This window comes from Pongo pygmaeus, chromosome 3 (genome assembly GCF_028885625.2).
Source record: "Pongo pygmaeus isolate AG05252 chromosome 3, NHGRI_mPonPyg2-v2.0_pri, whole genome shotgun sequence".
Lineage (NCBI taxonomy): Eukaryota > Metazoa > Chordata > Mammalia > Primates > Hominidae > Pongo > Pongo pygmaeus.
In genome coordinates, this window is record NC_072376.2 from 27,739,750 (window position 1) to 27,753,532 (window position 13,783).

The 13,783-nt window shown below is 37.9% G+C and overlaps 1 long non-coding RNA gene across 1 annotated transcript in view; it reads left to right on the top strand.

Moving 5' to 3' along the window:
• Positions 1 to 13,783, top strand: part of LOC129035202 (uncharacterized) — a 43,353-nt gene that overhangs the window by 7,218 nt on the left and 22,352 nt on the right. Inside the window, exon 2 of the long non-coding RNA XR_008502140.2 lies at positions 8,002 to 8,080. This is a non-coding gene — a long non-coding RNA (uncharacterized LOC129035202). The remainder of the gene's footprint in view (positions 1 to 8,001; positions 8,081 to 13,783) is intronic.

Genomic DNA, 13,783 nt, shown 5'->3' on the forward strand with positions numbered 1-13,783 from the left:
CAGCACAGCCTTAGCTTTCCAGCAACTTCCGTCATAGCTCTTTCACTGGCAGACCCTGTCTAATTGTAAGAGCAGTTTTGCAAAAGTCCCACTAGCATGCACCTGGCCACAGCCTGCTCCTGTCAGTGTGTACCCACCTGCAACCTTTCCTTGTCATTTTGCTACTGTGCATACATAAGAGCATCTCCACAGTCTTGCCAGTCTGCATCCACACAGGGCCTACTGACTTGGCTTTCAGGACTTGGCTTCCTGAAAGCATCCAGAAATGAAGTCAATCAACTAAACCTAATTTATGCCACAGTCAAATCCCTAAGGGCATCAAAGAACATGAGAGCAAAAAGCCCCATCAAAAGACAGCAACTTTAAAGAGTAAAGGATTATTAGCCCACACAGTAGATTAGAAAGAACCAGCACAAGAATTCTGGTAACTCTACAAAGCAAAGTGTCTTCCTATCTCCAAATGATCACACTAACTCCCTAGCAATGATTCTTAACCGGAGTGAAATAGGGTAAATGGCAGACATGGAATTCAGAATCTAGTGGCAAGGAAGCTCATTGACATACACAAGAAGTTTGAAAGATAATCCAAGGAATACAGTAAAATTGTCTAAGAGTTGAAAGACAATGTAGCCATTACTTTCTTCTCTTATTTTCTTCAACAATTACTTTATTTCTTATTCTAGCATATTGATTGAATGTACATGGATTGATACTGCAATTATATATATAATATCTGCTCTTAAGAACTTATCCTCTAGTCTGGGGCATAAACAAAAACATAAACAAATAATGGCAGAAGCTACAAAAGGTAAAAATAAATATAATACAGTAATTTTATGCTTTATCTCCTTTACTTTTGATTTCTCAACTACTATTACTATACAATAAAAATTAAAAATATGATGTATTGAGGCACTGGGAGGTCACTGAAGGTGTATTAATGTGTAGAGGGTTGAATTGTGGTCTCCCAAAAAGTAGGATAACCAAGAATCTATAACTGTGACCTTATTTTGTAAAAATATCTCTCCAAATATAATTAATAATTTCAAGATGAAGACACCCTAATGATGAGGTCATTTAGCGTGGCCCAAAGTACTGTGGAAGGCATCAGAGAAAGGAAAAAGGAGATTTGAGACACAGACAGGCAGGGAAGAAGCCATGAGAAGACAAAGACAGAGACTGGAATTCTGCAATCACAACACAAGAAACCCCTAGAGACACCGGAAACTGGAATAGACAAGGAAGGATTCTTGCTTGGAGCCTTCAGAGGGAGGTTGGTACTGCTGGCACCTTCATTCATACTTCGGGCCCTCAGAACTATGAAGAAATAAATTTCCATTGTTTTAAGCTACCAAGATTGTAGTAATTTGTTATGGAAGTCCTAGGAATTTAATACAGAGTGACATGCCCTGGCTTTGATTTCCATTTTTTTAAAGATTATGAAAAGATTAGTATGGAATTGTGAAGACCAAGTGGTGGATATTTTCGTTACTCAATGGGAAATAGTTCCAGTTTGGACTAATGTTTGAGTTGTTCTTGAAGCCATGGATGCAGAGTAGATGTGGATTACATGAGAGAGATGAAAAAAAGGGAGAGATCAATACAACTCTCAGAATGTTTGTTGGAACAATTGGTGGATGTTGATGCTATTTAACTATGCATGAAAGAGAGGAAGAATAGTTGGGGAGAGGGTAGTTTTGTTCAAATATGAAGTAGGGAAGGCATGAGAAAGAAGAGAAGAGAAAAAATGATGATGAATTTTGGTAAGAGAAATCTCTATACTCAGATTCATGTATATACACACATGTGTATATGTATATACATGGCATGCATATATACATGGTATACATACGTATATACATATATAAATGTTCTGAGCCACTATTTAAACTACATGTTTTCATGTGAATAACTGTTCCAAAAATTTGAAAGTCAGTCTTTTAAGGGATAAAAACATTAATTTCAAATGGTGCTTGCTTGCAGGGACTTATAAGTTGTTTGGAGAGTGAGAAAAAATGAAGCAACAAGCACAAAGAGAAAGATTTACGTGGCATTGATGAAACAGAGGGGAGGGAGAAACTCATCTTTACTGGTGATGGAGTAGTAGAAAGATCAGTAAGGTTCAGGGTTTTCAGTCAGCAACATGGATAGAAATGTGGCATATGAACAAGGGAGAGGAGAATGCTTTGCAAACATTATATGCAAAACCAATGAGGTAGGAAACTGTGTGCTATGTTGGAAGTACTTTAGTAATTAGTAGTAGCAGATACACATAGGAGAGTTGATGGGAAAAGGTGTGGCCCACATGCAGGCAATAAATAGGATCTAAAGTTTCTGCTATATCATAAAAGATTCTGGCTTGTATCTTTCAAATTTAGGAAGCTACTGAAGGATTTTAAAAATAGGGAGTTCATGACTTCAATAGATTTTGGGGAATATTATTCTGGCTGTGTGAGATAGCACAGAGGAGCTACATCTGCACAGAGTGTGTATCGACAGTAACTGTCCTGCTTCCTGGAAGAATCTAAGAGTAAATGTTGTCCTCAATTAGCATGAAAAATATGTTAATTCTCTATTTGTTACTGCTTTCATTTGTTTGAGACAAATATATTTATAATAACTGAGGATAAGAGCAAAGCCCTATGACTCTCTTCTAAAGTTAATAGCAATGCCCTGTGACTCTCTTCTGTTGCCATACTTCACAATATTAAATATTTATAGTAGTAGGAGTCCTGAGAACATTTTCAGTATTAAAGGATAGGATAATATGCTTTCATTTGTTAAATTGTATGGTCGAGACAGGGCTCATCAAATAAGAGAAAATGAATTCCAATGCTAGCTGTCTTTCTATCAAGTGAGTTTTCAATATAATTCTGTTCCCAGTCTAGGAGGGTGGGTAATTGTGTTTTGGCGACACTCTGCATAAAACCTTATTTTATCTTTAGACAATGACTTAGCATAGAAGGGTAGGGGAAGGAGGGCTTTAAACTTGAAGAGAAAATGATTAAGTGCATCTAAATCCTATCTCTAAAATAAAGTTCCTCCTTTTCTCTCTCTCTGTCTTTCTCTCTCTCTTGATAATCAGGATAGAGGAATATATCACAGGGTGATATAGTTTGGCCGTGTCCTCACCAAATCTCAACTTGAATTGTGTCTCCCAGAATTCCCACGTGTTATGGGAGGGACCCATGGGGAGGCAATTGAATCATGGGGGCTGGTCTTTTCCTGTGCTATTCTTGTGATAGTGAATAAATCTCACAAGATCTGATGGCTTATCAGGGGTTTCCCACTTTTGCTTCTTTCTCATTCTTCTCTGGCTGCTGCCATGTAAGAAGTGCCTTTCACCTCCCGCCATGATTCTGAGGCCTCCCCATCCCAGTGGAACTGTTAAGTTTAATCAAACCTCTTTTTCTTCCCAGTCTTGGGTATGTCTTTATCAGCAATGTGAAAATAGACTAATACGCAGGGTATAGCAAAACAGTCCCCCTTAAAGATTTTAAAACATTATTTTTCAAAAAAATGCAAAAATATTCAATATTTTTGCAAATATAATTTAATAAATAACATTTATTTTTCATTTGTGCCTTACTTATAATTTATTCATATATTCTTCTTCAGAATAAAAGTTATTTGTTGCAAGTAACCCAAACCCCAGGACTTAAATAATTTAAAAGAAACTTATTGGATTCTATGTCTAAAATATTGAGAGATTGAAAAAAGCTTCAGAGAGTATATTCAGTGTGGTTGCTCAAATTATGCTAATCTCTCTTAGTACTCTTTGGCTTATCTTGAGTTGGACTCTAATCACATAAAACATTCCCTTCTTGATCTTAAATTGTTTCTCTGTGTCTCAGCTCTATATATTTTCTCATTCAATGAATGCTCCCACAGAACCTCATTTCCCCTAACCATCAAAGAAAGCTTTCAACCTTTGGTCTGATTAGACCAATTTACATCAGGTGTTCATCCCTGAGCCAATTTCTGGGGCTAGAAAAATGAGATTAGACCAGAGTTTTCAATATCTCTATTATTAACATTTTGGGCCAGATAATTAGTTGATGTGGAGAGTTACTGTCCTCTGCATTGTAGAATATGCTGTAATATCTCTAGCCTTAATCACTAGAGGCCAGTAGCAATTTACAACCCCTTCCTATTGGAAAAATCTCTCTAGGCATGATGAATATATCCAGGAGGGAAAAAAATTGTCCTGGATGAGAGCCACAAGATTGTCTGATGGAGTTGCAACTAAACTCTAAACCAGGAATGGAGTAGAATTTCCCTAAAATTGGATGCAGGGAAGAAAATGGTGTAGATAGACAATATTTTTTATAAGAATAATTAAGAAAAAGGGGGACAGATACCAGTAACCAAATAGATAAATTATCTGCTAATTTTTTATTCATTAAAAATACATGTATTACAAACAATTGTATGTGTCATTATATGATAGGAACTATAGGAAAAGTGAAGAGTAAACTAAGTCTGTAATCTCCACATTAATGGAACATACAGTCACAATCACAGTCTACAATCGAAGTTATAGGTCAAGCTATGTATTTTAAAATAAAGTTTATCACTATAGCTTTCTGAGCATAATTTTAGTATACTTCTTATCAGATTATATAGTCATTGATTTACTTGTTTCACCATTAAATACATTGCAATTGCTTTGAGAGTAGATATTATTTATTCCTGCTACATGTCATCAGTACCCAGCACAAAGTAGGCTCTCGTTATCTGTTTTATGAAACAAGAAAGCTCTTTTTCATTCAATAATTTTCATTCTCATTAATGTCAAGAATTCTTGATATAGAATCTGTGTATCTGAATAATTATTGTTTTGTTGAAAAATGTGATGATTTAAAGTAGTATATCCTATTTTATTTTCTTGTTTACAGTTTGGTTTTAAATAAACTATGATAAAATATGGATGCAAAAGAATTATGAGCTCCCATATTGTTGCCTTAACCTGACCTAATAGATATTACCATGAAACTTAATTTGACACAGTCATAATTTATAATAGCCAATAACAATGGCTTTTATATCACTTGTCTTGCGCATATTAAGGTTTGCTTTGGGGTGAAAGCATATCTCTGTGTATATATTTACACACACACGCACACACACACATACAGAAAAAGAGTGAGAGAGACTCTGTATCTCTAATTCTATACCCTCCTTTTGATTCCATGCTTGTCTCTTGGAAGTCAGAATCTATCTCTTTTTGAGTCATCATCATCATTGTCTTAGTCCTTTCAGGCTGTTATAACACAATACCATAGATTGAGTGGCTTATAAACAACAGAAATATATTTTTTTACAGTTCTAGGGACCAGAAAGTCCAAGATTGAAGTACCAGCAGATCTGGTGTCTGGGAGGGCCCAGTTTCTCACAGTTATCTTCTCACTCTGAGCTCACATGGCAGAAGGGGAGAGGGATGTCCCTTGGTCCTCTTTTATAAGGGCACTAATTTGATTCATGGGGGGTCAGCTTTTATGATCTCATCAACTGTAAATGCCACACTTCTTAACACCATCATATTTGTGATTATGTTTCAATATATGAATTTGGGGGAGACCCAAACTTTCAAACCCATAGTCGTCATCATCATCATCATCGCTACTAGGTATCAAGTGTTATATGCTAATCAAGGTGCTAAATATATTACATAAAATTATTACTTTTAATTCTCACAACCATTTGAGATTGTTACACTTCACATTACAGACAGATTCCTAAAATGGTGCACAAGATTTTCTGCTCCTATTGTGGATGTCCTACATAATACATAGGGTTGTACAAAGAAAATGTTTTACTCCTGTGATCAAGTTATATTAGGTGGCACATATGTGTCTTTAAGAATGAGGATTTATCCAAGTAGACTGATTTAATCATGTTATTCCTGCAAGAGCAGAGAGATTTCTCTGACTGGTCAAAAAGAAGAAGTAAGAAATATCCACTCTGGCTGGTCTGAGGAAAGCAAACACCCATGTTGGGTTCCCAGTGAGAGCATCTGCTTCTAGGAACTGAGACAGTCCCCAGTTGATAGTTTTTAGGGAAATAGAAACCTCAGTTCATCAACTGCAAGGAACTTCATTCTACCAACCACAAGACTAAGTTTGGAAGCAGATTCCCTCCCTAACCCTGCAATCCCCAGAACCTCTGTGAGAAATCAGTTCAGCTGATCCCTTTTTTTCAGCCTTTGTATTTTGATACCCAGCTGTGATATGCAGAGCAGAGAAACCTACCACCCCATGCTTGACTTATGACTGACAGAACTGCGAGCTAACTCATGGGTATTGTTTCAAGCTGCTAAAATTGTGGTATTTTGTTACACAACAATCATATGTGCTCCTCATACATATTTTGCATTGTTATCAACTAGATGAGAAATACAATGGTTAGTAAAGCATAATGGATAAGAAAGTGAGCTTTGGAATGAGACTTCCTGGGTTTGAATTCTAACTCTGTCATTTGCTAGTGATGTGACTCAAAGCAGGTGAAGGAGGTAAAGCATCTGACCTGGTGGCAGGAACATTCAAGTGTTCAATATATCCCAGCTGTCATTTTTACCTGCATGTCATTACAGACATTCAGGGTGTGGGGGAGAAATTTATCCAAGGTTGAAAACCTGCTAGGGTGTGATTCAGGTTTATCACTCTAATCTGTGTGGCTCTCCAATCTCTGTACTTACCCTGCTGAATGAATCCCACTGCCCTTCAGGACTGCCCTTGGGATACTCTGGCATGTGTGTCTTCATTCTCAGCTGTCTCAGCTTCTTACTGCTGTGGCAACTAACCTTGCCAATTGTGGAGAGAGCATCTCAACAATCTAGAGGAGATCTAGGTGAAAAAACTCAGGAATCCAGGTCCTTTCCATATTCCTCATGTTCTTAGAACATCAGGTCCTAATATAATGAATAGTTCTTTGAAACATCCTCTGAAAAATGCAGTGGGAATCTCCTGTTTTCTACCTGTTTCCCCTAGGACTCATTTTGTGTTCCTGACCTTTTTTTTTCTTTTCTTTTCCTTTTGTCTACCTTCACCTTCCTTTAGAAGGTGTTAGCAATTAAAACCTCACCCTCAGGTATAAATGTCTCCTGCCTGCAGCAGACCACTAAAGCCTAATGGACCAGTCTCAGTATACAGGTCACTAAGAGTAGCAGCAGTGTCCTGTAAGCTGTCCCAATCTGTAGCAATTCCGGGGAAATATAAGATGTACTCTTCTAAAACAAGTTAAACCCTGAGTCAATGATGGAAAGTTATTAGAGAAGAACATTACCAAATAATTCATCAGGTTTTTACAATTGTGTAAGCCAAAAAGAGCAACTATAAAATGGAAATTTAACCTCTACCAGGTATCCAAACAGGTATATTTTTCTCCTAGCTTAAAGACTTTGTAGTGATGAAAATGTAGACAAATTGATTGGGTTAGAAAGATAATCATCTGGTACAGAAGTAATTGCTAAAAGTTAACTAATTTAGAGGGCTCTTGTGGAGAAGTGATAGCTGGAGGCTACAAAAACTGGCTTCTGCAAGTTCTATTGCACACAAATAATTACTTCAAGGAACAAATGAAGTGTTACTTATTGGCAGTAGGACTTGGATCCTTGGTGATCACCAGTGAAAAAGGAAACTGTGAAATTAATTTGTACTAAGCAAAACTGTATTCAATCCAGCAAAGCTGTTCTGTGAATTTCAGTTGGTATTTAGGCAAGTTATTATTGCCTCAGGCCTATTGAACACTGCAGCCAATGCTTAGCCATTTTTTTGCAAGAGTTTTCTAGTTGGGTATTTCATTTTTACTATGCATTCATCTATAACATATGATGAGAGTTATTATTATCTGTGATGGAAAGTAATGATACTCTCAGTTGGGGGGAAATGTTTAAAACTTACATAACCCCTTATTAAAATTCTCAATCAACCAAATTTATCTTATGCCTTAAGAAAATCATTTATTAGGAGCTTTAAGTTATTTATTTCTATTTTTCTTCAGATTCCTAGAAAAGAGGAAAACAATCACTCTAGAACTGTTATAAGCATGCTAACCAGGACTTCAGAGAAATGAAAAAAAGGTAAAATATCAAGTTGTTTTAGCCTAAAGAAATACAAATATTCTTTTCAATTTTTTTTCTTTTAGAATTATATACAGTCGTGTATGAGCACTATTGCGTAAATTTTTTTTAATGGCTTTAGAAGTGGTTGTGAAGCCCTGATTTACAACATTTGTCTGTTTCTGTCATGTGTATCCCTCCCCACCATGGCCAAGTTCAAGCTACCAAGGATACAGCACCGAAAGCTAGGTTGAGAAGAAATGCATACAATGGGCTCACTGAGCTTGTAGGAACCCCAGCACACCACTGATTTTATATTGTTGTGATCATAAGAACTTGAATAAATTCCCTCAGAAAAATGGCTCACATCTCTTCTATAATGCATTGCACTCTTACCTTTTATCTACATTATTATTATTTTTCTTTACTTGTATTCATTTCTCTTTACAATGAAAGACTTTTCATATTGGTTCACTCATTGCATTGGTAACTAGCAAAATTTTTAGATAGAATAAGTACTCAATAAACATTGGTACAAAAATTTCCTTGGATTATCTCATTTTACTGCCTCCGATACTAATAGACAAGAGGCCAAATTGAGCTTAATGCAAACCATTTTTAGGTGCTCAGAGTTCCTCAGTGCTTTAAGGAAAATCTCAAATGTAGATACCACTTTGCTTTAACTGCCAGACAGTCCTTACAGTGTGTTGCATATTGAACAAAACATTTATTCTCCAGGAAATGTGAAAGCAAGTGGATTTTAATCACAATCATATTTTGCTTGTTTATTAATATATACTTTTAATCACTTTTCATCCTCAAAACGACTCAGAGAGTCACACATCATTTTGTAAATGAGCAAAAATAAGGGAAGTATTTTTCCAAAGTCATGATGTTGGTCCACAGTGGACCCAGGGTGGGAGAAATAATGTTCTATGCCTAATTCACTCTTTCTTCTCTTTTGCCATATTTTCATCATTTTATTATTTAGCAGGGAGGTCTATCACACCTATTATCAAAGGTGAGCCTTTTGCTAAGTGCTGGTACCACAAGGACGTAGATCAGACTCTGTTCTAATTCTTTCATATGTAAGCCAAAGTAGATGCATGTGACTAGCATAGGCTGTTATTTGTGGTACAATAAAGTTACTAACATATTGTTATAAGACTAAAAGCATTGGTGGATTATTTTGCCTTGAAAATCAGAAGAGCTCTCACAAAGTAATTTCTTGTTCAATTATGCATAGAATGAAAGCATCTACCTTTGAACACATTTTGAACATGATTTGAAAATACCGATGTTATTAAATCATATCTTTATATTTTGGGGTAAGGCTTCTTTTTTTAAAGAGTCACACTAAATATTGTCTCTTGTCTTGTTTTTAATGCAAGGATCTTCAGAAAAGCTGTTCTTTCTCTGTTCCAATTATAGTTAAAAGCTATATGGTCAACAAAACACATGAACAGTTATTATAATTTGTATTAACGTATATGAATCATTTTAATTACCTACTTTGAAATATGGATGCTTTTGTGATTTTTAAAATTTTCTTTCTAAACACTTTGTGTCTCTTTGAATTAAATGCTGACAGAGTAGGCATGATGCGTATTATAAAAGCATTTCAAGTATTGAAAGTCTCACAAAATACAGTTATATGAACATGGTATAAGATTATAAAACTAATGAACATTTATTGAATACTTTTTCTTATGCTATGGTGAAAATTTTACCTCAAGAATTCTTCGGAAGGTTGCTATATCTCATGATGTTCTGTAACAAACATAGAGGTGGTTTTGAGGATTAGTAATATGCACAAGTTTGTGCACAGCACAGATTTCAAAGAGAAGGATTTAAAATCTGAATACTATCCTTGTTTTTACCTGTATACTTTTTGAAATTCTCTCTCCCCCCTCTTCTTTATTGTTTCTCTGTATCTTTCAATATAACATTTCTCCACCCCAAAAAATATATTTCTTATCAAATTTCTTGCTTTTATTGTAAAGCAGCAGAAGAAAGAAAACTTTTCAAAAGATTTCAAAGAATGGCAGTCATTACACCCTCAGGTCTGGGAGTTGCTCCCTCTGATCATCTGGCTACCTAGTACTTGTTTCCTTTCCTTTTAAGGAACAGTCATCTTCCAATGTGTGGAGTCTTGGTGGAACCGTAAGACAAAGTGAAAGTCACTGCCATAGACAGAAGATGGTCCCATTACCAAAGCGTGATCCTTCAGTCTTTCTCAGTCTTCAATGGGAGCTTTAGAGAAATAACATCTGAAGCAATACGTCACTCACAATGAAACTGCATTTGGTTAAACTGTTTTCAATTATCTTGATGGACACTGTCAGATGCCCTAGCCTGCTGTTTTCTAATTAGGTCTCATTAATCTCATGCAGTGCAACTTGCCCTGACCCTCTGACCTTCCACCCATGCAACAGGAGAGACCAGCCACAATTAGTCTGCACCCAACATTATTTAATATTATTCAACATTGTTCCAGCTGCCACAGGACCATATTCTTTCTCTTTCCTTCTCCCAATTGCTATCTCTGGGCCCCTCAGCCAGTATCTCTCTTTGCTCATATATTCCTTATTAATAAACCATTTAATTACCTGTGATTCTGTTACGAGCAGTGTGGTGTGTTTTGACATTGACACCTTTAAAGGGTGGGGAGCAAGAATGGCAGACCCTGCAGGGGTGGGACAATACAAGAAATTTTGTATCCTAAAGGGAAGGAAGAAAAAAACAAACAGTTGGAGTTTGTTCATTCTAGCAGAGGGGGCCAAATGATGCTTCTGAGTAGTTTCCATTACCGTAACTGCTGATTCCTTACTTTTCTGGGCCTAGTTCTTCATCATTCCATTTGATTGCATGCATTCCACTAATGTGCAACAAATTCTCTTTATAAATAATAAGTCAAAGATTATGTTGCAACCAAAGAATTATAAATGATACAATGGGTTTAATGAGACTATTTAATTATTTAGGGGATGATATGATTTGGCTGTGCCCCCACACAAATCTCAATTTGAATTGTATCTCCCAGAATTCCCGTGTGCTGTGGGAGGGACCCAGGGGAGGCAATTGAATCATGGGGGCTGGTCTTTCTCATGCTATTCTCGTGATAGTGAATAAGTCTCATGAGATCTGATGGGTTTATCAGGCGTTTCCACTTTGGCTTCTTCCTCATTCTTCTCTTGCTACCATCATGTAAGAAGTGCCTTTCACCTCCCGCCATGATTTTGAGGCTTTTGCAGTCATGTGGAACTGTAAGTCCAACTAAAGCTCTTTTTCTTCCCAGTCTCGGATCTGCCTTTATCAGCAGCACAAAAATGGACTAATACAGTAAATTGGTACCAGTAGAGTGGGGCATTGCTGAAAAGATACCCGAAAATGTGGAAGCAACTTTAGAAGTGGGTAACGGACAGAGGTTGGAACAGTTTGGAGGGCTCAGAAGTAGACAGGAAAATGTGAGAAAGTCTGAACCTCCTAGAGACTTGTTGAATGGCTCTGACAAAAATGCTGATAGTGATATGAACAATAAGGTCCAGGCTAAGGTGGTCTCAGATGGCGATGAAGAACTTGTTGGGAACTGGAGCAAAGGTGACTCTTGTTATGTTTTAGCAAAGATACTGGTGGCCCTAGAGATTTGTGGAACTTTGAACTTGAGAGAGATGATTTAGGGTATCTGGCAGAAGAAATTTCTAAGCAGCAAAGCATTCAAGAGGTGACTTGGGTGCTGTTAGAGGCATTCTGTTTTTAAAGGGAAACAGAACATAAAAGTTTGGGAAATTTGCAGCCTGACTATGTGATAGAAAAGAAAAACCTATTTTCGGGGAGAAATCAAGCCAATTGCAGAAATTCGCATACGTAGCAAGGAGCCTAATGTTAATCCCAATAAACATGGGGAATATGTCTCCAGGCCATGTTAGAGACCTTCATGGCAGCCCCTCCCATCACAGGCCCAGAGGCTCAGGAGGACAGAGTGGTTTCGTGGGCCAGGCCCAGGATCCCCCTGCTGTGTGCAGGGTAGGGACTTGGTGCTCTGTGTCACAGCCATGGCTGAAAGGGGCCAACATAGAGCTCAGGCTGTGGCTTCAGAGGGTGAAAGCCCCAGCCCCAAGCCTTGGCAGGTTCCACGTGGAGTTGAGCTGGCGGGTGCACAGAAGTCTAGAATTGAGGTTTGAGAACCTCTGCCTAGATTTCAGATGATGTATGGAAATGCCTGGATGCCCAAGCAAAGGTTTGCTGCAGGGGTGGGGCCCTCATGGAGAACCTCTGCTAGGATAGTGTGGAAGGGATATGTGGGGTTGGAGCCCCCACACAGAGTCCCTTCTGGGGCACTGCCTAGTGGAGCTGTGAGAAAAGGGCCACATCCTCCAGACCCCACAATGTTGGATCAACTGAGATCAACTGACAGCTTGTACCATGCACTTGGAAAAGCCACAGACATTCAACGCCAGCCTGTGAAAGGAGCCAGGAAGGAGGCTGTACCCTGCAAAGCCACCGGGGCAAAGATGCCCAAGACCATGGGAACCCACCTCCTGCATTAGTGCGATCTGGATGTGAAACCTGGAGTCAAAGGAGATCATTTTGGGGTTTTGAAATTTGACTGTCCCACTGGATTTCAGACTTGCATGGGCCCTGTGACCCCTTTATTTTGGCCAATTTCACCCATTTGGAACAGCTGTATTTACCAAATACCTGTATCCCCATCGTACCCAGGAAGTAACTAGCTTGCTTTTGATTTTACAGGCTCATAGGTAGAAGGGACTTGCCTTGTTTCAGATGAGACTTCTGACTGTGGACTTTTGGGTTAATGCAGAAATTAGTTAAAACTTTGGGGGACTGTTGAGAAGGCATGATTGGTTTTGAAATGTGAGGACATGAGATTTGGAGAGTCCAGGGGAGGAATGATATGGTTTGGATATGTCTTCACCCAAATCTCAATTTGAATTTTATCTCCCAGAATTCCCATGTGTTGTGGGAGGGACCCAGAGGGAGTTATTGAATCATGGGGCTGGTCTTTCCCATGCTATTATTGTGATAGTGAATAAATCTCACGAGATCTCATGGGTTTATCAGGGGTTTCTGCTTTTGCATCTTCCTCATTCTTCTCTTGCCTCTGCCTTGGAAAAAGTGCCTTTCTCTTCCCACCATGATTCTGATGCCTCCCCAGCCATGTGGACCTGTAAGTCCAATTAAATCTCTTTTCCTTCCCAGTCTCAGGTATGTCTTTATCAGCAGCCTGAAAATGGCCTAATGCGGGGGAGAACAGAAACAAAATACAAATTAGAGCTATCTCTGAACACCCCCACTCATATGCACACATACACATGCATACCTACGTACATGTTTTAACAGTGGGACCAAGACAAAGAATGTTTCTACTAATTCATAAAGATCAATCCAGTTTATACATCACCTCTGTGGCCACACATAATGTCTACTCTTATTCAAGAGAAATATCTTCTTTCTCTTAGCCTCCATAGCTCTGAACACAACCCTATATTTTGATTGCTTTATATAAAATTGTAGAAATAACTGAGATTTATTTAATGCTTACTATGTGCCAACGCTATTCTAAGAACGTTACATTTTTGTCCCTATTTCTTCCTTGGATCAAGCATTATTATTGTTATCTCATTATGCAAATGACAAAACCAAGTTTGGAAATAACCCACCTAAAGTTTCACAGTTAGTGTGGCCAAAACAAAACTTGCTTCA